This window comes from Montipora foliosa, chromosome 3, assembly GCF_036669935.1.
Source record: "Montipora foliosa isolate CH-2021 chromosome 3, ASM3666993v2, whole genome shotgun sequence".
NCBI classification, from domain to species: domain Eukaryota; kingdom Metazoa; phylum Cnidaria; class Anthozoa; order Scleractinia; family Acroporidae; genus Montipora; species Montipora foliosa.
In genome coordinates, this window is record NC_090871.1 from 55,554,580 (window position 1) to 55,564,579 (window position 10,000).

At 36.8% G+C, this 10,000-nt stretch overlaps 1 protein-coding gene and 1 long non-coding RNA gene across 7 annotated transcripts in view; one reads left to right on the forward strand and one right to left on the reverse strand.

Moving 5' to 3' along the window:
• The window catches only part of LOC137997724 (uncharacterized), a 324,565-nt gene that overhangs the window by 157,972 nt on the left and 156,593 nt on the right, over nucleotides 1–10,000 (forward strand). The window lies entirely within an intron of this gene.
• Nucleotides 1–10,000, reverse strand: part of LOC137997692 (nucleotide-binding oligomerization domain-containing protein 2-like) — a 54,902-nt gene that overhangs the window by 41,228 nt on the left and 3,674 nt on the right. For all 6 annotated transcript variants that reach the window (XM_068843877.1, XM_068843881.1, XM_068843882.1 and 3 more), the window contains 2 exons: nucleotides 7,747–7,836; nucleotides 3,957–4,061 (listed from right to left, as the gene is read on the reverse strand). The gene's annotated coding sequence lies outside the window, so the exon portion shown is untranslated. The remainder of the gene's footprint in view (nucleotides 1–3,956; nucleotides 4,062–7,746; nucleotides 7,837–10,000) is intronic.

A 10,000-nucleotide genomic window follows, 5' to 3' on the forward strand; every position in this document is an offset into this window, starting at 1 on the left:
GGAAATTTGTTTCTGGTCAGCTGTAATCACCTTAAAGCATGCTCTGTGTGGGGTAAGTGTTTTGAGCATGCTCAGGTAGCAACAACTGCTGGATTCTGGATGCTAGATTGTGCTAATCACATGCATTTTCTAAGTTCTCTGCAGTTTCCATAAAAGAGAAGTTTTTTCACAAAATAATGGCCCCTAAAAAAAGAGGTCCAGAGTCATTACTTTAATAGCCTAAAGCAAGATCCAGAGAGATAGACTTTATTTAGAGAAAGTCAAAGAACGAAAAAAGAAGGAAAGAAAGACTAAAGTATTAGGTCCATCTGAGCTAGCAAAGAAGAGAAGAGAATGTAGGGAAAGGGTTTGCTTACTCAGACTGTTGAAGCAAGCAGACCCCAGAGAGTACAAGTTATACATGTAATACCATGAACATCAACACCCAAAATTAGTTGACTGGCCAGAAAGGGATGACATTGACAGTTCCCATATATCATGCATTTTCTTTGGGCCTGTCAATCTTCGATACAACAGATGAAATTGAATTAGTCACTTGCAGAGGAGAAAAAAGCAGTTGTGGAGAAGGTGTTCACGTTTCTGACGAAAAAGCACAAGTCATACCTATCTGTGACTATTCATTAAGATCATCTTTATATAGGGGTTTCACTAAGGGCTTCAAGTTGATTTTGTTCACCTGGTTTGAACATCTATAGGAACGTTTTTATTCTGAAGTAGTTCAGTTTAAAAAGTTTTGCCTGCCTGTGAAAATCAGTTACCCTCCTCCTGAAAATTTTAATCAACCCCTGCCCTATGTATTATTTTATTCTATGGTTTAAAATCTAAAACACAAACAGCTTGCAGAAAAGGGCTTCCTAAAAAAATTCCCTTGTTTCAAGCTACTTTTGAACATATTTTTTTAAGACTGAATAAGTTAGTAACTAAAGGACTTTTGTTGACAGTATTTTTGCATGGTTTAGAACTAATAACCTTTGTTCAGTTCCACATTCTCAAACTTCAGAGACAATTAAACAGATGTTACAAGCGGCGTTACATTTCAGTTCCATTGAATGTCAAGGATATCATGTATACGCAGGACAAGAAATTATTTAGTAAAGCTAGGGCTCTACCCTATCACCCGTTAAATGAAATTCTGCCGAAGCCTAAACCCCAGCAATATAATTTACGTCGCATGGTTTGCCTCCGCCCAAAGATTAACACCGAACGTTTCAAGAACACATTTGTAAATAGACTCATTTTTGAACACAATCTGTTATAATTACATAATTCACTTTTAGCTACAGCATATTATTGTAAATTTATTACACAGTTCTCGTTTATGTAACATAGGATATGTATTTTTTATCTTATGGTTTATTAAAGACATCATCATCACATCATCATCATCAATGCAGAAGTTTTATATTCAAAGACGTTAAATTTTAATCTCAGGGCTATATTGATTGTGTTCACTTTGGAAGACGAAAACTTACTCTTTGACATTAAATTAACTATTATATTAGAGCGGTTTTCAATGGAGTGTCGAAAGTAATTAGATAATTACTTTGGTTTATGATTACTTCACTCAGTGATTGGTTCAAAGTTCTCGCACCATTTTGTCAACCAATCAAAAGTGAAACCAAAACAATCGTGGCTGACGCGTGCACATTTTCCAGCGCTTTGTGTCGGCTACGTGTAATTACTTCGAGCTTTGATTGGTTTGCCGGATTAATTGTCTCAGTCCTTTTTGATTGGCCAAAGTAATTACTTTGGTTTTGGTTTTACGACACTCAATTGAAACTCCCTCTATTATTGTTGTCATAAAAATTCAACATTGCCTTGAATTTTTTCCGAACAACAAAATTAAATATTAGAACCTGGCTTTTAGGGCAATAATAACCAAGCTTCTTGCATTTAATGTTGTCCATTATGTAACATCCATGAATGTAACGTCCATGATGTAACGTCCACGACAAACTTGACATCAAGTTTTTTGAGTGACCTTTTGGAACGTTTTGCTGTCACAGATATTTGTTACTTGGTCAAATAAAAAAAGCATCTATGTTATTTTTTTATATCGGGCTTGGACACAAGCCATGAGAGAAAAAAATAGCTTTAATTTTCATGGACGTTACGTAACGTCCATGACAATATTTTTGACAGTCACACATTTCTCCAAAAAAATGTAAAATGAAAATACTTTGTTTTTTAATGGGGAACTTTGGTTAAACTATACATTTAATGTTACACTTGATCTTTGTTAAACTCAGTTCTTTGAATTATGATTAAAAGATGATAGCATCCATTATACCTATAGAGGAGTCTTTTAGTAGTCATATTTGAGTACCCCCCTCCGCTATGCATGATGCAATTTGCACTTAATCATGATGTTTTTTGGAAACTTTAGTCCTTATGCATTATGGCTCTGTGCTTAAAATCCTAAAACAGTTTATTTTAAAAATTGTCTTTTTCTTTGTTCTCACGTGGAATGACCCTATTACATAAGATTACCGGTAGTTTTTTTGTGGTCAAAGACTTCCAAGAGAAAGCGTAGAACAACATTTACAGTAAAAGCCTCTACCCCTTATACTCTTACAAAGAGCATGAACCCAGACTAGACACTGTAAACCCCACCTCCGGAACTTTGTTTCGCAATCTTGTTTTGCCACCTGCGTTCCAAACGGGCCTCAATCAACTGTCTTACCGTACACTGTACATGTATGTCTCATAATACTTTTTCACAAAATGGCAATGTTATGGTTCCTTATGAAACGGCCATTTTGCCTGACAAGATGCTGTCATTGAAATATAAAAGGTCACCATAGCAACTGGGAGGTCATCTAAAAACTCTGCAAAGAGTTTTGATTTAGCCTGCTAATTTGATGCTAATTTAATAGGCGTCACTAGGTTCATTTATATGATATACAGTGTAAGCATATAAAGGCGAAATATTGTGCTTTTAAATGGATGCCATGTTGTTACGGTCTTATTACCGGGTACATCACAATAATTTTATTGCACTCATTTTGTTGCCCAGTAATTGTTGTTGCACATGGTACCATAAAAAAGCTGCTTTGTGAAGTCTATCATTCTAATTGAACAGTTTCCTAAAAATTTTGAAACTTGGGAAGTGTATACAAAACACATATAAGAAAAATTCAGGTGAAACAAAATCATATTGTAAGATTAATATTTTTTGCCAAATCATCTGGTAGTGAAACAGAGAAAGTCAAACCTTTGCTAAATCTACTAGGCCTTTTAAGAGTTAATAATATTTGTCGTCTACAAGTTTTGAAATTCTTGCATGCATGGCATAAAGGCCTTCTGCCTGAAGTGTAACATGTTTCAATAATTATGCTAGTAATATACATGGCTACAATACAAGATATGCAGTCAAGCATAATCTTTACATGTATAAGCCGAACATACCAACTAATGTAGGTAAACAATCAATTTCTTTCATGGCAACCGATATTTGAAAAAAACTTCCAGCTCCTTTAAAAAAACTCATACAAAGTGTGTCTGCTTTTCCGAAGCAAATTATACGTCGTTATTTACTGTCAGAACAACAAATGAACTAATTTTCGTCTATGTTGACCACATAACATACGTTAACATGTTACATGTAAATACAGTTGTAAGTTCTTCCTTCTTTTTGCTTTTTCCTATTTTTTTTCCTTTTCAACTGCTACATGTATCTAGAACCTAAATTAGCCAGGGAGCTATTCATTTAGATTCCTTGCTTGCACATCATTTTCATTTTCACTGGTTTGGGCGTCTTTAATTTTAAAATTACTCATAAATTAGCAAAACCAAAGGAAACTGAAAAATATGAAATACATGCTTTTGTCATAAACTGGCATTGCCAAAGGTTTAAATAACTTTCAGCCACACTTAACTTTGTCATCTTGGATTTGACATTTGGGTATTAATTTTTTTGCATGCAATTCCCAGGAAGAGAACTTTAACATACTTACTGGAATTCCAAGCAGGAGCTGTAAGCTTGATCTGTTTTTCAAATGCCTTTGCAAGATGATAGACACTCACAGACACTGCATTCACTTTAAGTGCAGGTGTGGTTCCTTCAACATAAGAAATGGATTATTAATAGCCAGTTCTCACCTGAGAAAAGTTTACTTAATTCCTTTCAAACCCAGCTCGCACAACAAAAGTCGCCGATAGAAGTTGCTCTTCATAAAGAAATACCTGAACATTTGTCAAGAAAAAAAAAAGAGTAAATAAAGTTTCCTGGTTTCCTAGTGGCATTTGACCTAGTATGAACACAATCATGCAGTCTGGGATACCCTTCACAGGACTGCTCAAATTAGACTGAATAGTGGGAATGTATAGCATATTAGAGGTGCCCAGTCCAGGGCCATTGTGTCTGATAGTCTATATACCTAGGTAACAACTGGGTCTGCTTTTCAGGTGGCATATTTCGGGAGTAGAGCAGTTAGGCATGACGCAAAGAGGTCTATGGTGCACCCTCTGATGGAGGGTTGAATCACTTGTGCGTCTCTTTGCCCTTCTTTTGAATTGTAAAGTCTCTGGATTCTCCGTCTGCAAAATTGTTTAGTTTGCCTAGTACATGGAGATGTTGACCAGTGATAAGAATATTGACCTTTCAATGAACCACTGACACAGGTCCAGAGTTACACTGACAAGCTGGGAGGAGCAGGTTCCCCCATTTTTTGGAACTAAAGAGAGGCGACTGCAGAAAATCTCCACCGAGAAAAGGATTGTCTTTATTGTTCCCAGATAGAGATTGTTTACCTAGGCATTTATGAAGGAAAATGTTGAAGCTTTACGGTTTCTGGGTCTGAAGTTACTACTGGTTGAGTTCCTTGTAAGCACAAAAGGGCCAATACTTTTTTTGACTAGGTTGCTTGGCACTTGGTAAAGGCACCCAAGGTTTTGGGTTGTAAATGGGTTTCTGGAAGCGTTGCTCGGGTTTGAAACGTTTGATAAGTTTTTGTCTAGGCCACAAGAGAATTCAGCGTAGTGGAAACAACGGAGGGAAAATCCTATCCAAATAGAAAATGTTCGGAATAAGGGAGTGGTTGTTCTGCTTGACTGATTTTGTGTTTATTACTGCTAGGGAGAACTTTGTTCCTTCATAAAACCGACATCAGCTGAACCAATCAAGCACCAATGTTTCCTCAACGACGTTCTTATTTTTCTCTAAGGGAACTTGTCCTCCTGATGATACATGTATAGCATATGTAATGAGCAAAGGGGTCCTGTTAAATTTAAGAGGGCCTGCATATCCTTGTCATAATCTTGAATGTATTTCTTGATTTGAGGAGTGCTGATTTGAATTACAATTATTAAAGGATCCAATGCAGGTACATTGTATGTATCAAAAATTTTGCTGACCTGGTCATAACTAAACTGTTTCTCTAGGAAGGCTGATAATACATGTAATTAAAATTAATTATTCCTTTGGTTGACCTAGAGCTGTAGATCAGGAGCAGGCAGTGTAATTGCTTTCTTTCTGGTATTTTGAAGGAAAACATGAACAAACTGACCCAAAGAGGTTTCCTGACATTAAAGTACAGTATTCACACTTTTTGCAAGACAGTAGTATCAAAAACAAAGACCCCAAAAATGAAGACCGAAGACTCACTCTAAAACGAAGCCCTTCTGGTCTCAAAAACGAAGACAGCCCACTCGAAAAACCTACAATTAAGAATGTTTTGGTGCCCAGTTGTCATAAATGTACTCCTCCCTCTGCCTTTTGTAAGGTTTTGGTATGAAACCCCACGTACATGTACCCCCTCCTCGGTCGGAATTTCCAATTTGATCTTCAGGCTTCTCAGGAGGCAGGGTTGTACATGTACATGTACATGTAGCTACATGTAAAGAAAATGCATGCTGGTTGAGCCAGCATTGAGTTTGGTAAGCCAGCTGATAGAAGGCACGCCTTCTAGGTTTGGCGATGCCAACCCTGGGGGATTGGGTGGCCCTCTTCTGTTGGGAGTTGTCTCCCCACAGAAATTTTGAAATTGATTTGGTGCCCTCTGGTGCAATCTGAGGCCTCTTTGATACAAAAAGCAACCAGGGATCGCGTTAACGAAGAAATCGTGCACTTTTACGCAAATAAAATCCAAAAAATGCATGATCGAAATTTTAATGCGTCCCAGGACGCAAGGCACTGACTTAAATAACTCGACACACAACTTGCTTTGATTTGTCAGTATATTCTGTTGTTTGTAAAACTGTTGGAGCGATCTGTGATCATAATTGAAGTTCTAAGAAATGGGGTTTAAAACATCTAAAAAGGTTAAAACTAAATTTTCGACCGCCTTCTGTGGCCTTCTTCAGAGGAATGTACTCTGCAAGTCACTGAATGCAAATACATAGCAAAAGACGTCACTGTTCGTTGCTCCTAAGGGAGGAAACCAGTGATGCGTAAACCCTTGGAAAGGGTGCTCTTTCATTAACAGAGTTCTTGTCCAGGAATGAATGTAACGGCTCTAGAAAAAGCATTTGTCAGCCGGTCCTATGCATATGCGTCAATATTAATTCCAAGTTGGTTACTCTCTTTTTCTCATAATTTAAAACATACTCTTTTTCCCGCTGAGGGTCACCAAGATTTGGGACCCCCAAAAAATGCTTGGGACCCCAATTTGGCCGAACATGCGGGTCCCAGGACCCAGATTGAAAAATCCTAGTGCCATCCCTGGCAACACAACTCTTTTGTGCAAAATAATTATCTTCAATGACCTTTGTTCGAATAAAGAAACAGAATCTTCCTCCTACGTGTACAGTGGAGACCTGGTTACGACATCTTGTTGCCAATCTTTAGCAATGCCTCGAATGTGGGGCTACCAAGGCTTGTGAAAACAAAATTATGGCGAAGGAAGAAACAGAAAGAGAAAATGATAAACAAATGCTCGGAACAAGATTTCATTTGAAAAGGTTTACATGTACTTCTCATAGAGCTACATGTACCAAAACTTGAGGTACAATATAGGTACAGTGTAGTCGGAGATTATTTTATTCAAATCTTTTCAATTCGACAATAATTATTATGTTTGATCTCAAATGATAGCAAGTGATTCCCCAAAGAATTGTTTGTTTCCCTTTTCATACAGAACGATGGTCTCGGACTCAGCCCGTGAATTTCGCCGGCAGCCAGCAATTAACGACTACCCTGAGGAGGCACAAATATGAATGCAGTTTCTGCGAGATTTTGAAAGGTTTGCAAGGAGAATGTGCTCGCAATATATTTTTCATGGAGATGAGAAGGAAACTACCAAACACCCCTTATCCTGGTGCATGTCAAATCAGACCTGGAACCACCGCTGCAACAGTTGCCCTGCAAAGTCACCGAGACAAGATTAAAGTCCAACTTGCTAAAAGTGAACTGCACGTAAGAAAGCCAAAAATAAATCTGCCTAAAGGAGAATGCAAAGCTCAGCTGTTTTACATCATAAAAATTGACCGACAAGGGAACCATACCAATCGTACATGTGCATGTAGAGGAAACAGAAGTACATGTATATCAGAACCCTACCGCAACGGGCATTATTGACTCAATGACTAAAAAATGGCTTTCACAAACAAAACCAACAAAACATGGATTCAGAATTCCACACACTTACATGTACAAAAATCCACAAACCAATCAGGGTTGGAAGACCAATCATATCGGGCTGTGATGGCCCTACTGCAAAAGCGTATCACCAAATGCAGTCAAACTACAGTGTACTTTAAACTTGTACATGTATTAGTAATGATTCTGTGCATAATTCTCAACTGTACCTGAAAAATAATTCTGGTTGTTATAATCTTGAACAAAATACTTGTATTTTAAAGAATCTTCCCTCTGTAAAATAGGTGCCAGCAAGAAGTCTACAGGAGAAAAGAACAAGAAAATTGATTACTTTTGATAAAGACTGATTATAACTTTAGTGAGGTCCAAGCCAATATTGAATCACCATTCAACCTATAAAATACGCTCTCTAACTGGCAACAAGGCAAAACCAAATTTGATAAAAAATGTCTTAAACCATGGCCATTTACTGGAACATGTTGGGTCATGTGTGCAGCCTAAGCAAAATTATTGATAAAACAAGAAAAACACCAGAACATGAAAGACAAGATTACAGCACTTGTAAAGTAGTGTTTGTAAAAATTATTGTCAATTAACTTAGGAAAAGTCTAGCTGAAACAAAAAAAAAAAAAATGACAAAGGAATTTATTTTAAGTGCCCATGACTGAATAAATTTTATTTTGTAAAATTACCTCCCATGAATGGAACCATTATCTACATGTACACTGTAAGGTACAAACATTGCACATGCAAAAAAGAAAGCTGAGCAATGAGTTCCCATTTATTGTTGAAAATGTCCAAATTCTTGGCTCACTATATACCTGAACTCAGCACTTCTTGGTCATAAAAATAATAATAAATTATCATCATTTATTTATTTATTGTGGCATGGATATGGGAAAATATGACTTCTTACATCAGGAAACAATAGATTAAGTCCTAAGCTGCAATTTGATACTTCCACTGCTTAGGGGTACACTGTACATGTACATGTATCTGTACAGGGATTTAAGAAATTTACTTCTTAAATCCCAAAAGACCCTGGCAGATATGCTATATTGGTTGTATGCAGCAGGTATTTTTTGTAGGTTGCAGGTTGAAATTTAATTATTTAACAATTATTATTCGCCGAAGGCGAAGTGATTATCGGTGATTATCGGTGAATATTCACCGATAATCACTGAGCCTGAGGCGAATAATTGTTTTAGTATAAATACACAGGTGATTATTTCAAAAGAGAAAAAAAAAAAACATTTCAACGCGAAATCATGTTCACTTACAGTGGCAAAACGACTACTGGCAGCCATTTTGTCCGTCAAGGTGATTATCAGCTGATAATCCGAGATAGCGAGCCAATGAGAGCGCGCAATTTTGTATAATCACCTGAGTGTGTATTTATACTAAAACTGGATAACCGCTGGCACTTAAAAGAAAGGTAAAGCGATAGACTTACCGCGACTGTTACATGAATAGCTAACCTTAAGCCCAAGAACTTTTCTTTAGGACTAATTAGGCCTAAGGTTAGCTATTCATGTAACAGTCAAGGTAAGTCTATCACTTTACCTTTCTTTTAAGTGCCAGCGGTTTTCCAGTTATAATTAAATTTCAACCTGCAACATGCAAAAAATACCTGCCGGTTATACCGTATGTGACTTGAGTTGAGAACTTTAATATCCACTTCAACTTTTTTCCCTTTAAGACTTTAAAGTCCTCACAAAAAACAACAAAGCAATTCAGAGATGTATCCAGAGTGCGTCATTGCGTCCTGGGACGCACTAGTTTTTCATTTGGATGCATAGAATATAGAAGAAAGGTCCAATTGGACGTTAACAGAAAATGGAATCCTTATGCTAATTACAAACTCCAGGAAAAACATGTGAACAGTGTATTTCACAAGGAAATTGAACATTCACATTTTTCACAACAGAGAAATGATCGATTTCCTTAAAGGTAGGTTGTTATTTTCGGATTTTTGTAGTCAAATGATTTCATTTTGTCAACGATTATGTCCAGGTTGAGGAGTTAAGTTTTGAATTCCCACATGTTGCATAACCTGATTAGAGCTATTTTTTAGGCAAGACAATCGGCAACACTTTCGATCTGTCAATGATAATTAAACATTTCAGTCTAAGTTCAATTTGCAGGCCCAGGCTTTTTTTATTACCCTTTAAAAGAATGATTTCTATTTTTTTGTGGATATTGTGCCATAATGTTGCACAACAAACACCCATGTCAGGTTTTTACAATGTACATGTGTAAGAGCAGAGAGTTTTGTGCACTTTGAAACAAGGCAGCCAGAATGTGCATACACTGTACTGTATATGTACTTCTTGTGAAAATTTACAATGACTGTGCATTGCAACCAAAAGTACAAAGTAAAGAAAACATTACATATACATGTACCCAAGATTCCGTTGCAACCTTTTTAATGGTCAAAACACAAAATTGGTGTTTTTTTTTTCT